Genomic DNA, 18,343 nt, shown 5'->3' with positions numbered 1-18,343 from the left:
TCACACCTTGTAACCTCTGGCCGACCTGCGGAAGTCACTGACACCCGTCTGGAAGCGGCGAGACAGACAGCGAACGCCCCCGTGAGCCCCTCACCTCCCCTGCTCTCTCCGGCGTGGTGGTGTCGTCTGTCTGTAGTCCATTTCCGTGTTGAACAGCGAGGCCGGAACTTCGACGCTTTCCGCAAATGAACTTCATTACCCACAAGCGCCTGCGACGCCTCAACTTACAGAACTGGCTTCGTTAGGCTCCGGGAGTGTTTCTCATTTAAACAAACAGTGACGAAGATGGCGGAGAGTTAATGGTGTAAAGACGAAATAATCGATCCGGTAGAGAGATACGTCCAAAAGGTAAGCCCTTCCTATGTGTTTTCCTCCCTTACTTTGAGACACGAATTACACCACACTTTGCGTTTGGTTTGTGATTTGATAGAGGACGGAAATGCAGCTTGCTTACTTGTGTTCCCTGCGGCAGTGCACACAAATTGATATTGGTGCGGTGCAGCGGGCATAGTGTACGCTCTTCTAAATGACACTAAACATTTCATCTCCTATTTGCATGCTACGTGTCTTTGTCACGCAGTCGGTACGATTAAACAATTATTCCTTTAATTGCATCTTTATTTCACCAAGTGAACTTCACACGAACTGGCTAGTTTACACACACACGCCGCTGGTGGCAAGTGTTTCCGCTTAACGTGTTTGGAAGTTTTATGTTTAAAAACCAAACACGCACGCGAACAGCGTGAGGTGAGACGTGAACGTTTGGCTGCATTTGACAGGGACGGTCGGCCGGCAGCTTGCGAGACAGGCTGTCCACGGCACGGTAGCAACGTAAAAGGGTGCGAAAGGTTTGCTGATCTGATGAGTGCACGCACACGATCGCGCATTTGATTCACTGCGCGCACTGTTTTGAGAGAGCCGTGAGCTTGCGTTTTGCTGCTGCAAGCGTGCGATTTGTGGAAACGATGCTGCCTGTCTGCAAGAGCCGGAGTCCACATGTCCTGCTGAGCAATGGAAAAGTACACAAGCTCATGTTTGTGCGTTAGATCGTCAATGCTTTGGGGGCAAATATCGGAGGTGAAAGTACGTGCTCGTTTTTTTTTTCTTCGTTACACGTTTGTGTCTGCTGTGAAGACTCGTATGTCATCTGTGTCATCACCCTCCAGAACGCGTCTCGCTGTGCATATCTGCAGGGGGCAGCACAGCGACCGTGCTCCGACACTTCTGTACACCTTCTTTGATACCTCACTCAGTGCGTATTTGCCAGCTCTCATGTACTGTCTGCTCTCCACATTGTGTGTAAACACAAAGGGAGTAAAACTGATGCATGTGGTGTGTGACTGTGGAAGGATATACACCTTAATTGCTAATTAAAGACTCTCTGTATGATTATTTTCATGCATTGGTAGTCTGGTTTAATTTCTAATTTGCACTTGAATACAAGCAGAAAATTGTAACAGAAGAGAAGCATAATTATTGATTCCTTACAGGAAAAACACGATGATTATTTAGTGCACCTGTTGAACGGTTGGTGGATTTGTGACATATGTTGATGACCCAGAAAGATTGAACCTTCATATTGAAGGAAACTATTTATACTAATGTAAATCCATCCATCTACCATCTATTATCTTACGCATAGTTGCAGTGGGTGGTGGGGTGTGTGTGTGGGGGTGGGGTGGGGGGGGGCAATGGCGTCGTTAGACCTATTTTACGGGGCTCAAGCCTACCTAAAATATTCTTAAGCCCTCCCTAAATGAATTGGTTTTTATATATATATATATACAAATAACCGTAAAATTATTTGTACAATATGCACCCGTGTATTATACGCTCTCCTAAAAATCACCCTCAAAAAGTGTGTATATAATACAGTCCCCCAATTTGCTGGCATCCTTTATTATACAGGCCAGGGTTAGTGTTATGAATCATATAAATATATATGTGTGTATATATATATATATATAAACTAAATATTCAGGCACATAACCTCATTATTCATGTAAATAAAATCATATATCTGTTTGTTTCCCTGTACTTCCACGTGTAAGGTCATCCACGCTTCTCGTGTGTAATTATCCAATCCATTCCAACTTAATCATGTCGAAAACGTTCTTATTTGGAAATAATCTAGTCCATATTTTCACTGCGTCGTCGACTGCGACCATGCTTGCAGTTGAACGTGCCTCTTGTCAGCCAAGTGTTCCTAACATGCCAACTATAATCAGCATTTAGGAAAATAACGTGACTGATGGGCTGTAATTAATTACTTATATGATCAGAAATCAATTGATTTTTTTCACTTCAATAGTTCTGTAGATAGCAAGAGCCCTTGTCATGTTTTGTTATCCAATTCTAATCCGTTCCACTTGAACACTTTTATTACTGAAAATCCATTCCATGCTTTCCTGCTTGTTTGCTTGCTCCTAACCTGCCGGTATTAGCGTCCATTGTCTGCCACGGCCGAGAAAGGGAGTCATGATGGATAAAAGGAAGGAAGTTTCTGAAGAAGAAAGTAAGTCTTCATCACTGTCTGCCGCTAGTAATAATTTGTTAAATGTGGCTACGGCCCAGCTAACAGCAGAAAGTCTCATGCTATATTGTCTAATAGTTACTCTACGATGCATGTGAAGTTCCTGGCTGATATACAGATGAAGCAGGTTTTTAGAGGGAACTTTATGCTTTAATTCACACTAAAGTAAAAAGATCATTCACTTATGGTTGTCATCAGTGGATGATGATAATAATATAATTGGTATTACTAATCAACCACCCATGTTGAATTGTAGGAAACAGCACGATGAGTAGAGAGAGCAAGTGTGGAGCGATACCTTCTGGAGACGTGAGTGTAGACAGCGAGAGTCTAACAATCATATAAAACTCTATGTGGATTTAATATTATGAATATGAAACATGTCAGTAAAGGTGCATCATTTAATTTAACTTGAGAGTAATGAACAGAAAGTGGAGATATTTAAGGCAGGCAGCTATTGCACGCCATACACAAGGAAACTCGGTCTGCTTTACATAATTAAAAGTACAATATTTTAAAGCAAAAAAAAAACTTGGAAGAACTAAAGACACCTACAAAGTACGGAAATACACGTTTAAATTTTTGAGATTACTAAAATTAATAAATAAAACTTAAAAATAATTTGGGGTTAAAAACGTTGAAAGATCTCAATCATAGGCATGGTTAAAAGCATAGTTTTAAACCTGAAATAAAACATATTCACACTTTAATATTACTTTCATATTTCATTTAGAAGTCATTGAGTAATATTTTCCTTCTAGTCACATATGCACCGAAATGTAACATGTGACTTCAGAAGTGTTTGTGAGCAAACAGTTACTGTGCTTTGAGCCAAATCCACGTCATTTGCCTCTCTGTTGATCACTTAATAAATAATTCAATGTATCTTAATTGAAAATGATAGACTCACTTTATGACAACACAGCCACCTTTTTTTGCATACAATTTTTCATACACTGTAGACTATGTGTACACACACACACACACACACATACACATACACATACATATATATATATATATATATGGTTAATTTTCTAAAAATGCTTCATGTGTTTGTGTACCATATTAAAATACTGACGGAAATAACACCTTAAGTCTTATGATGACTTTAACTTTTACACAGTATTGTATTCATCTGTTCATCTGTGCATCTCCTACAGCAGGGGCAGGCAAACTCGGTCCTCGAGGGCCGAAGTCCTGCAGGTTTTGGAGGTTTCCCTCTTCCAACACAAGCTGATTCCAATCAACAGGATCATTATCAGGCTTATGCAGAGCTTGCTGATGAGCTGATCATATATCAGCTGTGTTGGAGAAGGGCAACATCCCAAACCTGCAGGACTCCAGCCCTCGAGGACCGAGTTTGCCCAGCCCTGTCCTTGGGGCTAAGCCCCTGGGGGGGAGCCTAACCCAGCTGACATTGGGCAAGAGGCGAGCTCGACTGATTGCAAGTTAGGCTGTATTTACATTGTATTAATTCAATTGGATTCAATGAATGAATGAATTTATTTGAACATCCATTAAAAAGTAAAACAAGAGAAACAAACAAAAAATATACAAATCACTGTTCAAAAAGGAGTAGGAAGAAACCTAAGCTTATCATGCCCTACCCGTCACTTCCAATGGGAATATTAGATTTGTAATAGCCACCTTTTCCAATATAACATTTTTAACTTTGAAAACTCAATTCACAACAAAATAAATAAACCTCATCCTCCAATTTTTAATTTCTATTTATGATTTTGACACTTTAGATTGTATTCAATCGTGCAGTGGCCTCAATAATTCGAAAACGCGACCAACGTACAGTAGGATTGCACATCGTCCCAAGTGAAGGAGCATGGCGGCGCGGAGTCGATCACCCTCCTCCGCCAAAGCGTCCCTCTTCTGACAGATTCTCAGTTGTCCCTGTGGTCCAGGTCTTGGCTGGTCTTGGCTATGAGCGGATGGCGAGATGAATGTGAAGAGGAGGAGGGTGACAGTGATGCACGATGTTTGCTGAATTGGGGGGAAAATGGGGACAGAGGTTAGCAGGGGATGCTGTTGAGTGGGGCAGGGCTGAGGAGGCTGGATCTCACCCACCACCAGCCTGGGAAGATTGCGAGGATGAGGAAAATGTGGCTATCGAAAGGAGGAGGGGCACAGGTGGAGGCTCTTGCTGGAATTCTACCTGGAATTCTTCCATTGTTTTTTTGTTTTCTCTTAGTCTGTGCCGTCCTCTGCTTTCTGACGAAACGCTCCACATTCTTTCCTCCATTCTTGCTCGTCTCTCAGGGCCGTTTTGCCCGCTGTCCTCTGCCTCCCCCCAGTCGCAGTGTACTGCCGACTGAACTGTTGTCCTGTTATTGAGGCCCCTTCTCCATGTGTCAGGATGTGTTAAACAGGAATTAATCTTCACTGGTTCACATTGATTCAGGTCAGTGGAGGAGGTTGTCCTTTTTCTTCATTTTTGTCCTGCTCCTGTCCAGTGGTCAATGCCTCTCAGCCTCGTTGAATGCCATCACACGTCTTTGAGTCATAAGAAATGATTTTTCTATATAGTACCTTGTTTCCATATTAACAAAACTACCACACACAAAAAAAACCATTAAAAAAAAAAAGTTTGTTAAAACGCAAATAACTAAAAAGTTGTAGTATTTTAGTGTCCAAGACTACAAGGGCTACTTTAAGGGGTGCCAAAGCTTGCAGCTCATTGTCAAAATGGTAGATGAAACCCTCTTGAAGGTGATTTGGGTAATTTTGTCAATCTCGTTAATTAATTCATTGCTTGTGTGCAATTAAAACATAATGGATCAAAGCACATTGATAGACTCATTCATGGCTTAAAAGTGCGTGCGTTCAAATAAGCTCCCCAAGGGTAGTCAAATAAATGTATGCATTTTCATTACTCTGCTGACTAATTATCATTAAGCCAAGTATGCATTATCCAGTCTCATTTAAGCGAAAGGGACTCGGCAAGCGTTGCGTGCGCTCACGAAAACTTTTACCCCAAGTTTCAATATTTATAATAATATTGTTTTTAGAGTCTAGGAGACTTCCGCTGGTTGTGTACTACTACATTTTTTGAGTAGAAAATGTTTCATTGTTTACTTTTGAAGTCGTGACTCGCGCGCAGCGGCACCATTTTGCCTCCTGCGTCATGCACAGCAGCAAACTCTTAAAGTGATAGTAACCAAACCAACGTTAGTGTATTTGAGGTGGCTTTCAGTAGCGGTCAAATTTAGCATCGGACCGATACAAATGACGTAATCCTCCTGGATGCGCAGTTTTTCGGCTATCCAGTAATATATAAATCAGTGGCCAAGACCCACCCTCCGCTGCCTCTAAGTGGCTGGCCTGCACTCGCTGTCATATTGGTTAATTAAAGGCATGAGAACTGATGCCCCTATCAGAAAATGAGTAGGGCGAGTCATGCCGAGAACTTTATTGCTAACGCGTGGGTGTCAATGCCACTTCAGTTGATTGACAGGTCGCTCCGTCTCTTGCGCGAGGCAGAAATGAATAAATGTCTTTCCAGTGAGTGACGGCATGCAGGCTGTCCGAACATACTGTACATACAATGAAAACATCATTCACAGGTACGTTTTAAAGTTGTTTCCAAAAAAATCATTGTTTTAAGCTACTGGCAATGTGACTTTACAGAGGAGGTTTTTGTCGCAAATACATTGTTGTTAAACTGTGCGTTTCGGCTAGGCTAATGTCAGTCAATCAATCAATCAAATCTTTATTTCTATAGCACCTTTCATACTTTAAAAAAACACAATGTGCTTCACATAAAAAAAATGAAGAAAGGATCAATTTAACGTTATCCTAACGTTAGCAACTTAGCCCTAAACTAGCTAGATTAGGATCATGTAAGGTAGTGGTTCTCAACCTTTTTCCAGCGATGTAAAATATTTTTTTAGCCTAGTACCCCCAATCAGCGCAAAGTTATTTGGATAAACAAAACACTGCTGTGCCATCTTGTGTCTGGTTTTAATTTGGGAACGGGTTTTAACTTTGACCACAGTCCCACTATGTATCGTTCAAAAAAGAAAAAGAAAGAGCAAATAAGTAATTATCTTAATGGTAAATAAATATTGTGCAATAATTATCAACATAACAAGTCCTCCTTTGGGATCATGGTACTGGTTGGTTTTCAAAACAAATAATTTAGTTAACTTTAAATAAAAGCAGAAACTGAAAAAAAGCCAAGATGTTTTCTTGCATGTATGCTACTTTTAAAATATATTTTAAAATCCCATGCTTTGAAAAAATGCTAATTGTAAGTACATCTTACATTTAAAGAAAATAATTACAACTAACTAACTATAATTATCGTTAGAATGTTGTTAGTTTTCATCTTTGTCAGTTACTATCATACATGAGCTTTCAGGGTTTAAATGTACAGTTTTGATTTCAGTTCTAATGTACGTCCGTATTGGAGAAGGAAGGACAAACAATTGTTTAACAATTTTAGTTTACCTCACTTTATTGTACACAATAATTAGTGACCATTTTTTCTTTGATAAACATTCCATATCATAATAAAAATAAAGTTACTGATAAAAACTAAACTAAAATGAAGCATTTTCTTGGGGAAAAAATAAATACAAATTAATTTAAAAAAATTACCCAAAAAAATAATTAAAACTAACAGATTTTTACCCTTTTTTTTTTAAAGAAGTAAAACAAAATAAAAACTAACTTTAAGACTATAAGAAAAAATTCCAAACTCTTATAACCCTGGTCTGATGCCGTGAGTACTTTTATTTAAGACAGGCACGACAGCAGACAGCTTTTTTGGTGGGTACACTTAAATTGTGGTACCAATGTTGAATGGATCATGAAAAGTCACTGCCAAGCTGCAGCCCAACTTGGAAAAAGTAAAACTGTGGTACTTTAAAATTTAAATGTCTCAAAGTTCCTAAAATGGGGTATTTGCAATAAAACGGGGAAGTTATTAATATATAATTATAACTGTATGAATGAATGTAACTGAATAAAGGCATCAATTTATAGTTTTTTGTTGTTTTTTTTGCTGCAAGTTTGGGGTCAGGAAATAATCTCATTCATTAAAACTTGCATAGTCGACATGTTATTTACAGTTAGTGTGCAGAGTTGGCATGCAAACCTCTGAGGAAAGAGTGGTGAGCGTGTACAATCGATGCCAGCGCAACTACTAGCAGCGCATTCTTGGTTTCACTTTTCCTTTCTCGTCTGGAACGATTCAGCACAGCCCATCTCCCACTCTGCTCACTTCATTTTTTGCTGTGAGAGGAATGTCAAGTGGCCATCTCGATGCTTTTCTTATGTGCGAATTTGTTAGTCGCCTGTGGCTTTGGATTCCTGTTGTTCCGTGCATCTCATGGCTGCTTCTCCTCCTCTGTCTTTCCACATACACAAAGGACTTGATTTGATTTTTCTCAAGTGCCGTACTCAAGCTAAGTTTGTATGACTGTTATTGGAGAACCAGCCTTCCTTTGTGTAAGTGTCCTTGTGTGTTTGCATGTAAGCGAGATGACGAATGAGACACAGTGAGAAACGAAGGTAGAGGAGGGGCTATATAGGAGGGGGAGAGTGGCTGTAATGAAGCGGCGACACCCACAAAAATTCACGTCGTGCTGTAGCATCCAGCTGTTACTGGTTGCGCGAGGCTTGGTTGCCACAGCAACGCAGCCCTTCGCGCCCGCTCAAGGTCGTTCATCCAGCGCTGAACTGAGCATCATGCAGCACACACTGTAGGATGCTTGCTGGAAGAGGCAGGCAAATATGAAATGACATCTAAGTGACCAATGGAAAGCGCTTTAGTAATGTAGTGTTGGTGAACATATATACGAAACCCTTCATCTCCCCCGCTGGCACACGCACACGCACACACACACACACACACACACACAGTTATTTTTGTCAATAAAGCAACACACATTGAGGAATCCCTGCACATATGGCAGTGTAGGCTCTGCTAAAATATTTAGCTTGTCAGTCGGAGAAACATGCTGGTTCGGTTGTGTTTTTTTGTTCTCCAATACGCATTGGTATCATTTTTATTCAAACCTCCCCCATCGGTCTTTTCTTTCTCATCTTTGAGGTCGGCAAAATCGTCACCATTTATCGATAGCAATTACTACCTGTTACAAGCAAATTAGGTTGGAATAAATTTGGCTCTCTGATTAAAATTATTATTATTTTTAATTAGGGAGTAAAAATGGAAAAGCTTGAACAAAAATTAGTTGAGCTTATTTATTTGATAAACGATTTATATGGTCCTTATACACGTTAACCCTCCTTCAGTGACAAGACTGGATTTTCATTGTATGTTTCAACTGGTTGTTCACATCTATGTTAAAGAGTCAGGATGATTGGATTCTATGTGGCAACAATTTTTTTCCCCCCCGCATGTCGATGGACTATTTTCCAAGAGCTGAGGTGTCAAGTCAGATAAGTCTTTTAAAAGAGCATGGACTTGGAAAGCACAATCTGGCCTTTTCGTATTTGCCTCAAGTAGAACTCTTGAAAGGGGCTGTAGTTTCATGTCTTTCCTTGCTTTAAACTAATAGATGCTTGTTAAATGGGTTCCTCATAGGGATGTGTGTGGCTTGAAGAAGGGGTGCTCTGTTTTACTTATTTTCCATTGTAAAAAAAAAATAATAATAATCCCGGCCTGCTTTTATGCCGTTTAGCTGTTATTTACGCGTGCGCACACACTTACAGGGCAGAAGTTGAGGTAAATGTTACCAGATGCAGCCCAGTGAAGTAGCAGCTTCAACTCTGCCTGAACCCGTCTATTACGTGACCACCACCTCAACTCTGTTCACCCCTGTCCTGCCTTCCCTTCTGCTGCCACTCTGCTCCTATTGCTCTGCCCCTGCCGCACGCACGCACGCACGCACGCACGCACGCACGCACGCACGCACGCACGCACGCACGCACACACGCAATCATCTCCTTCTAGTAGCTCTTCTCTTTAGTGTCGGCAGCATCTATGACTACGTTTACATGCAGGCAATATTCGGGTTATGGTCAGAAATTGGGTTTCTGGAACAATCAGAATAACACATTTACATGCGCAAGTTGACAGTTACCTCCATATACATGGAGTTTGGAATAACTCGATGTAAAGAGGGCGAAGCACGGACGACGTCATGGCAGAAATTGACGTCATTTCCGCGTCTAACTTTAAATGGTCAATAAAATACATTATATTAATGTCACTCACCACGCTAAATGAAGTACAGGGTAGTCATCAACTTACGAACACAATGGGTTGTTTGTAAGTCGAGTTGTGTTTTAGCAATAAACATAATTGCATGCATTAAAGTAAAGCATTTAATGAATGTTTGCGTATCACATTTAGAATATTTGTTCATGTCAAAATATTAGGGTCATTTTTTCCCATTTTTAATTATGCAAGTGTAACAAACTCGAGTATTCCCCAAAATTAGCTAGCGCAGCTTATAGCCACGTGCGCCTTATAGTCCAGAAATTACTGTACCTGCGATAAATGGAAATCCGCGTACATTTTTTATTTATTTTTTTTCCCGTTAATTATATATATATTTTTGTTTATTATATATGTATTTTCGTTTTGGTATGATTTTTAGTTTTATTATGAATGCTTTTTCACTTATCATATATGTTCTTTTTTTCCATTTACAGTCATTTTTTTTCATTAAAAGTATATTTTTCATTTACTTTTTTCGTTTATTCTAAACGTTTCTTCGTTTATACTATATTTTTGTCATTTATTATATATGTTTTAAGGCTAACACCTCACCACACACTTTATACATGCACTTTTCTTGATGGGCGTTAACATTTTCTCACATACTGTATCTCTTATTTAAACACTCTCAGCGTTCAAACCTTTGTAGATTTTAAAATAATAACAATAAAATAGAATTAAGCTAATATCCAAAACATTGATTTGAGAAACAAGAATATAACGGCAATCGATCAATTTTTTCCGGCCACATGTTTACCCAATTTTTTTAAATTAAAAATAGTAATTAACAACAACAAAATAGCGGTTAGAAATGACACTCTTAATTTTAATAACGATGATACGAGGCTGAGAAATTTGACCGGGAGGCTCGGGAGCGCTTTGCCGGCGATCTTGGTACGCTGGTCAGCAGTCGATACGCAGTGCATACGTAGCCGGTGTAATACAAACAAGCAGGAAATGGAAACAAATCGGCGGAGCGAATCCGCAATGCACACGTATGCGGTGTAATCTAGGGGTGAGCCATGGGGCGGTGGCGGATGCACAAGTGTTCCAGGTCATGAAATTGGGAAACTGTCGGGCCTCTATCTCCAGGTCGTGAAGGCAACGGGCAAGGTCGGAACCACCCTTCCCTTCTCAAGTCATATTGTGCTGTGATATCAGAGGCCTGTTCATTCCTCGTCCACTAGGCTACACAATGGCAAAAAGAGAAATATAGTATAAAGGCCGTCTGGCAGGTAGGGTTGACTAAACAAATATCCTACACACACACACACACACACTTGTGGTTCCGCACCCATGGTCACTCATATTTGCTCCTTCTTTTTCCAATGTTTTGTTGTTGTTGAATATTTCAAATATTTTTTTCACAAAAATTTAATTGATTACAAGCTTTTTTTCTTCCAATACATTTCAATGGGTGTCAATTAGATACGGATTTTTGCTATTCGCGGACTGGCTCAGTCCCTAAGTATAAATGCAAAGAATTTATTATTCAGCCACCTATTCTGTATCTGGTTCCGACCTGGTCAGAGTAAACTGCAAAAGAGGTGGAGCAGAATATAATGTGGATGAGGCAGTATAATTGTAACAATGGTAGGCCGGCACGATGATGGACTCACCACTGAAGGCAATGCTCGGCAAACACTATTTGGAAAGAGCTTCATGCAGAATGCAAGATCCTGGGAATCTCTCAGTGACATACATGTGACTAAGGAGATTTTCACATGACGCGCAGACAAGACAGTGGATTAGGCTTCAACCAAAGTGCTGAATTACACAGTGTGGATGAGTACAAAGCACAGTTGCTCCCGTACCTTGAGTATGCATGTCTGAAATGCTGGTAAATGGAAGAGAAGCATAGGGAGCACATTTCTTTCTCTTTCCAGTCCTCCACATCACTTTCTTTTTCTCTTTCTCACAACAAACTTTTTTCCCCTGCCAGATCTGAGACGTAGTAAACACTGGTATGTCTCTTTGAACGGTTGTACATTAATATTGATTTTATGCAATATGAGAAAAAGATGCCGTGATTGTGTCCACCGGGGTCTTTTTAACAGCCATTGTTTGGGTTTCTCAAAGTGAGAAATGTAATTAGGGCATACCTCTGGCTGTCTTGTTGTCGATCCTATGTAGCAAGAAAAGAAAAAAACGGATCTACTGTCAAAAAATGCTTTTGGTTTGTTTTTAGGGGGAGATGGTGTAAAAGCTCCAAACGACACTGGGTTCAAAATGTACTGCAGTCAGATTTTTCATTGAATAACCATTACAGTCTTAGTGTTTTCTGTGGCACATTTTGCATACTGCGTTTAGTTTCACCTGCCTGTTTCGATCACTGAAACCAATAGTCAGGTTTACATGGAGCCTTGTGTTTGGATTAGAATGAAACTGAATGACCACATGGAATGAAAGTGCTCCACATAAACACCTTAATGGCGATTAAAAAGGCCGAATACAAATGGAATTTCAATCAAATTTACAGGTGTGGTATATTGCTTTTGCCAATCAGAACAAACATCATGCAAACAGTTGAATCAGAATAGCCACGCCGAGTCTGTTCTGCGCATGCGGTGCCCTGATATAAATGCATAGTGACATCCTCGTTTACACACTTGAAAATTGAAGTGTCCTACTGGAAGTCGTCTGCGACGGCAAAGCTTGTTTTAAAGTACTTGTAACTTTTTTTCATCAAGCTGTTGCTTTCATGAAAGTGTTAAAACAATCACTATTGCTAAATAGACAAACAAACTCCATCTTGGTTAATCATGTGATGTTTACATCGATCTGTGCGTCACACTGTCGTAACATGGCTGCTCTGATAAATGTGGGGACACGTTTAAACGTCAGATAGATCACGTCACATTGTAAACAGTTGACCCATGATTTAAATCGGAATGGCAAAAAGTCTCCATGTTAAAACGGCTAATGTCAAGCAGGTTTGATCATTAGTAACATAGCTCGATCTAATTAAAGGGAAATTACTTTGGGCAAGTATTGGCAGTTTTTATGCACAATGGCGGGATAAGAAGGATCTCGCTGCTGATGAAAAAAATCATACAATGCCTTGCGAAAGTAATGGAAACACTAGACGTTCCTAGATAACTAAAGCAAGATGACCAAGATAGTTAAACAAATTGTGTGTGACTGAGCGCAAATGGGTTCGTTCCGATAGAGGTGCATAAGAAAAGTTTTTGTCAGGCATTGTGTTCAGAAGGCAGCTTTTAAAATGCCGTTAATAAGCAGCAAGCAGGTATTTGTAGCAGCTGGCGTCTGTGGAGTTCCAATCATTTCTTGATGCAGGATCATCCAAAGGTTTGCAGTCATGCGTAAAGCTTTCCATTCTCATAAGGAGAAACATTTGCAGTGCATTTAGAAAATGAAGTGTAATTATCTAGCAGTTGTATTTACTTTTGAATGTCGTGTTCCCTGGGATGGTAAATCTGAATGGGGTTTTGGATGGTTGGTTGATGGCCAACATGTTCCAACAAGGCTGCAACGTCCACAAGGATTTGGCAAAGTAATGTTTTGGGCTGGAATAAATGGAGAATGAGATGGTAGGCTCTGTTAGGGCATCTGAAGTTGTCAAAATTACCCCTGAAAAAGATCAAGGGTAGTCTGTAACACACCATTTCCTGCTATGGTAAAAAAAAAAAAAAGAAGGCAGCTCTTGCATCCTCAAATGAGATACGGGCTGAAACTATCCATGAATTTACATGTTCAATGAATGACAGCATTGTTGCGGTCATATCCAAGAGGGGCTCTTATGTTAGCGTAAACAAAGCAAAAAAAACATTTTAGTTTGAAATAGCATTTTTCTTTCCAACCTATTATTATGATCAATATTTTCAAAACTTGTTTGTGGACTGAGTGCTGTAGGTACTCCTTTGTCTCAACAGCGATGAGACTATTTAATGCCTCAGTTGAGGGCAGCGGCTCATGATATGACTCGGGTTCTTTTATCATGTGGACTCAGCGGTTTATTACTGACCTCCTTTTATGTCTTTACCTCTATGTATTTATTGACGTGTTTGTGCATACAGTATATATGTCTATTGACTGTGAGCTGTTAGATGCCATAATTTCCCCAACGGGATTAATAAAGTGTTTGTCTGTCTATCATTTGCAACATTCTATCTTGATCCCCTGTGCAGAGTGCCAACAATACTGCTGTCATCGTAGATAGTTTGTATTTATTTATTTGATTCTCCAACTTAATGAAATAGTTAATGATTAAAAGCTATGCTCAACCTAAATTGCGTTGAGTAGGGGCTGACATTAAGCCTCTTTTGACAGGGCCACCATGAGCCACGTTGTGGTGGCCGCGCTTGAACCGGTACTGGTAGCGTGAAAAGTTTCAATAACTATTTCATGTGTAGTGTGACGTCTCTATGCTGTACTATTTAAGATGTTAAGTAAATATGACTTTTGTGTAGTTACATTGTTGCATTTCATGTTTTATTTATGTATTCTTTTGCGCAGCATAAAATCTAACTGAATATTTACCATTTCATATTTTCTGGGCTGTATATCTTGTTCCTTATAGGATTCTTATTTTTTTTTTTTGTATAAAGATCAACGATGAGTCATCAATTTAAGTGGATAAAACTAAAAATGTTATGTAAAAAAGAAAAAGAAAAAAAGAATGTGTTGATTTCATCGTATTTATTATTTTTATTTAATTTTACTGGCCCACTGTCAGTAAACTTTGGGTGGCCCGACTGTAGAATGCTCTACGAAGACCAGGTTTCCCCAATCCTGGTCCTCAAGGGCTGGAGTACTGCAGGTTTGAGATGTTTCCGTCCTCCAACACACCTGATTCATCAGCAAGCTCTGCAGAAACCTGATAAAGATTCCGATTTCTAGAATCAGGTATGAGGACCAGGATTTGGGAAGCCTGCTGTACTATATAATGAACAAAAAAGGAATATGCCCAATCATTTTTTAGAATCCAGTGTCATCTCAGGGGCTTACTTACAATTTTAAATGAGAGTGGTGGTCTTTTTTGTTTTTAAATGTTGACTTATAGCAGTCACTCCGTCTCGAACGCACCACGGCTTGAAATATCAACATTTCTTCACTTACCGACAAGGAGAACGAAAGGGCTGGAGGCAGGATGGTAGAAGTAGTTGTGGTTGGAGGGCAGAGTGAGTAAACACCAATCAGAAAGAGAGACAGAGGAGAGAAGACCGAGTAGTAGAAAATAGGGAGGAAAAGAAAACAAGTCATTAATAATTTACTTCCAGGTCGACCTTTAGCTCTGGCCACTGGTGTTCAGCAGAGAACAGTGTTGTGCGGAGTATTGTCATGTTGGAAAAATATCACATGATCTTACTGGTTGAGTGACATTCACGTCCAAAGATATAACTGAAGAAGAAAAAAACATAGATTGTTACTCAAAGCTCTTCAAAAATAAAACCTGAAAGACCCTGTAACGTAATTTTTGTGATTTGGTTGTAACTACATTGTTCTAAAAGAAATCTTCTGATGCACCTGAACATATTATGAATGATGTTAGCTGGTGTGCTCGGGTGTTCTGGGTGTAACATGACACCACAGTGTATCAGGCCTCGGTGTATATTCAGGTGACATTTACATCTTCGGATCCAAAGCCATTTCTGAGCTGCTTCACGGATGTTCTTGACGGCTCTGGCCTTTTCTCCTCCCATGATGGCCAGTACGCTGAGGGCACTGTGGCGCGACTCACAAATCCTCTACAGCCTCCTTCGATGGGCATACACTTCACCTTCCAGCTTCCAAACCTGCTCTCGACAGCTGATGACTCGATGCTTGGTCCTCTTCCTTTCACACGCCTCTCCCAAGCAGTCTTCCCGCTGTACTGCCTTTGCGTAGTGTTATCGTACCTGTGGGTATGTGTTTCCACAGCATTTGTGTGTGAATATTCGTTATTTGAAGGATTATTACTCCCGAAGTTTCCATTTTTAAATGGAATCCGCCATGCTCTTTGGCATTAGCGCTAGGCTAGCGATGTTTTAGAAACATGTTTTGCATTTAAATACACACTTTATGTAATTCTCCTTATCGTGTGTTTAGTTTTACAGTTATCTGCAACTGCAGTGTCATTAAACAGCTTCAAGAACACGTGGTGATGGCAGAATGACACTGATTTGTTCCGTCCTAGCTAAAAGCTACATGGTTCATTCAGGGTACTTTCGCAACGTAGAGAACTTGTAAACGTGCCGCGGCTTTCTGCACATTAATCGTTATTCTTCGATTTACGTTTTAATGATCAAGAGAAGCCAAAATCGAAATCCCGATAACATTTCGGTTAATTGTCCAAATTTCGGTTAATTGTCCAGCCCTACCATGCAGGTGTGAATACACCCATAGTTACCTTGATATAAGTGGATTCAAAGAAATGATGGCGAGATGGCTGGGGAATCCTGATGGAAAAAAGTGGCTTTCTCTGCATGTGCTCAACCGAGGTTATTCATCTCATTGTCAGCATCCACACTGAAGGGGGCGTACAAGAGTACACATGTTTACAGTGTTTACAGTACACGCTTCTTCCTCTTCTTCAGCACGTTCACCTAGTGAGACTTTTCTTTGACTTTGTAAGAATAAAGCCTGATCTCATAACTCACAAATGGTGGGGGAGTAGACAAAGTCACTTCAGACTCAAAACATTCTTTCGGAATTGGACTGATCAAGGCAGGCTTTCTTTACTGGGAATATTCTCTATTTATACAGCGAGGGTTTTGGAGCTCAAAGAAGAAAAGGAAGAGTTGTACAGGAAAGTAACAGAGATAAAGGTAAGACGATGAAACATTTTAAATTTGACCTATGAGGTCAGACTATGAAACAAATCATCTAAAATTCAAATCAAAAGGTATTTCGAATGTAAATGATTTTGTTTTATTTTGTTATTCTTTAGTTGAATAGTGTGTATTTAAAATATTTAGGCATTTTAATAAAATATGAATGATTTTCAAATAGGAACATAGAACTTTGGTATAGTTGTAAATGAAATAATTTTTTTACACAACATTTAGTCATTTAATACAGTAAGTAGCTTTTTAGATAAGCTTATTTGCCTATTAATGGTCGAGTATGATCCAGGCCAAAATGACTGAATTGGTATTGGATAGTTTCCATCAGAACCAATCCAAATCATAAGCCCAAACTATATCATACAGTGGATCCTCAAATTCACTTTGTGCGACATGCCATACCACAGACGAACTGTTGCCCTGGTTGTCATGTGCCCGTGTTTCACTGACCTGAAAAAGAACTTGCCGAGACCAATGTAGAAATGTGCGCACCCATGTCGCGAGCATGCACACGGCACCGATCGAAACGGCAGTTTTACTTGATTCAGCTAATAAAGTCAGCCACCTCAGTGAACGCAACGGTGTTTGACGAGCTTCAATCGAGCCTCAGCCAACATCGCGTTTTACTTAAGTGAATTCGTAATCTGTGCATTATTAACATTAAAATATGTCTATCGCCAAAATTGAGGGAGCTTTGAACTAAGTGGTGTAATGTAAATCACCGTCTAACATTAGAGTACAATATTTACACTAATGTGTCCGTAGTGCTTCAGGCACATTGAATATTGTTCAGCGCGAAGCCACAGTCACTGGCTGGTTCTCAGTTGTACGCTTACAGTAATTTCTGGACTATAAGCCGCGCTAGCTAAATTTGGGGAATACTCGAGTTTGTTACACATATAAGCTGCACCTGACTGTAAGCCGCAGGTCTTTTACCGCACCGATATATAAGGGTTCATGTACTTAATTTTCCATAATGAGGGCACAAATGGTCTCGCTCTCGTTCTCTCTCCTACTGTATTTGGGCTCACTTGGTTTGTTTTGCTCTTGCGCTTCCTTTATAGTGCGCCCCCTTGTGATCAGATGGATAAGCTGCACCTTTGTATTAGCCACAGGGTCGAATGCAAGTGAAGAAAGTAGCGGTTTATAGTTCAGAAATTACTGTAATTATTTGCTTATGTATTTATTTAGTTGTTTAATCCACCTCCATGGTGACACTGCTTGATCTCACCAATGTGTAAATGTGTGACTGCGTTGCTTAAAACCCAAATATGTATTTTTAGTGTGTGTGAAAGCTTAAGTTGATGAAGCCATCATCTATGAAATGCACCTGAACGCAGCACAATTATAGTTCAGAAATGCTTCTCCAAATATAAATGGAAGCAGTTTATTCCTCAACTCCTCCGAGGACGGCAGCTGATTTAGCAGTTTTAGCTTTGCACAAGATGCATTACCGCGGCCAGCCATTTTTTCCTGAGTTGAGCCTGCGTTTAACAACCACCTAGTGCGCAGGTACTTGAATAATGAGTGAGTGATCCATGTCACAATGACACCAAATTCAAATTTGCTCATTTTTTGCTGGCCTTTACCTTTCACAGGTTCTTGCATGCAAATGACAAACTGTGTCATAGACTCATTTTGACCTATGAAACAGTGGGGAAAATTTTGATTTTGATGGCATAGGACCTTTAACGGGCCTGTTCAAGTTGAAATTATGTATAAGACGTATGCAAAAAACAGGACTCAATTGCAGATAGATGGATGGGTTCAGTGTAGAGCCATTGCTCCTCATTGAGAACAGTCAGATGAGGTGGCTCAGGC

At 39.9% G+C, this 18,343-nt stretch overlaps 1 protein-coding gene across 4 annotated transcripts in view; it reads left to right on the top strand.

The window, feature by feature from the left end:
• The first annotated feature begins 212 nt into the window (after positions 1 to 212).
• LOC147178405 (nuclear receptor coactivator 3-like) overlaps positions 213 to 18,343 on the top strand; it is a 74,673-nt gene continuing 56,542 nt past the window's right edge. For 2 of the 4 annotated variants that reach the window (XM_086068845.1, XM_086068842.1), the window contains exon 1: positions 213 to 348. The gene's annotated coding sequence lies outside the window, so the exon portion shown is untranslated. Of the gene's footprint in view, positions 349 to 1,007; positions 1,084 to 16,357; positions 16,505 to 18,343 lie in introns of those variants that run through there. The other 2 variants (XM_086068844.1, XM_086068843.1) reach the window with 2 other exon arrangements.

Source organism: Leptonotus elevatus, chromosome 2 (assembly GCF_054856555.1).
Source record: "Leptonotus elevatus isolate MCC_2025b chromosome 2, RoL_Lele_1.0, whole genome shotgun sequence".
Taxonomy (NCBI): Eukaryota; Metazoa; Chordata; class Actinopteri; order Syngnathiformes; family Syngnathidae; genus Leptonotus; species Leptonotus elevatus.
The sequence above is the reverse complement of the archived record's forward strand: the minus strand, read 5'-3'. Positions and strand labels throughout refer to the sequence as shown.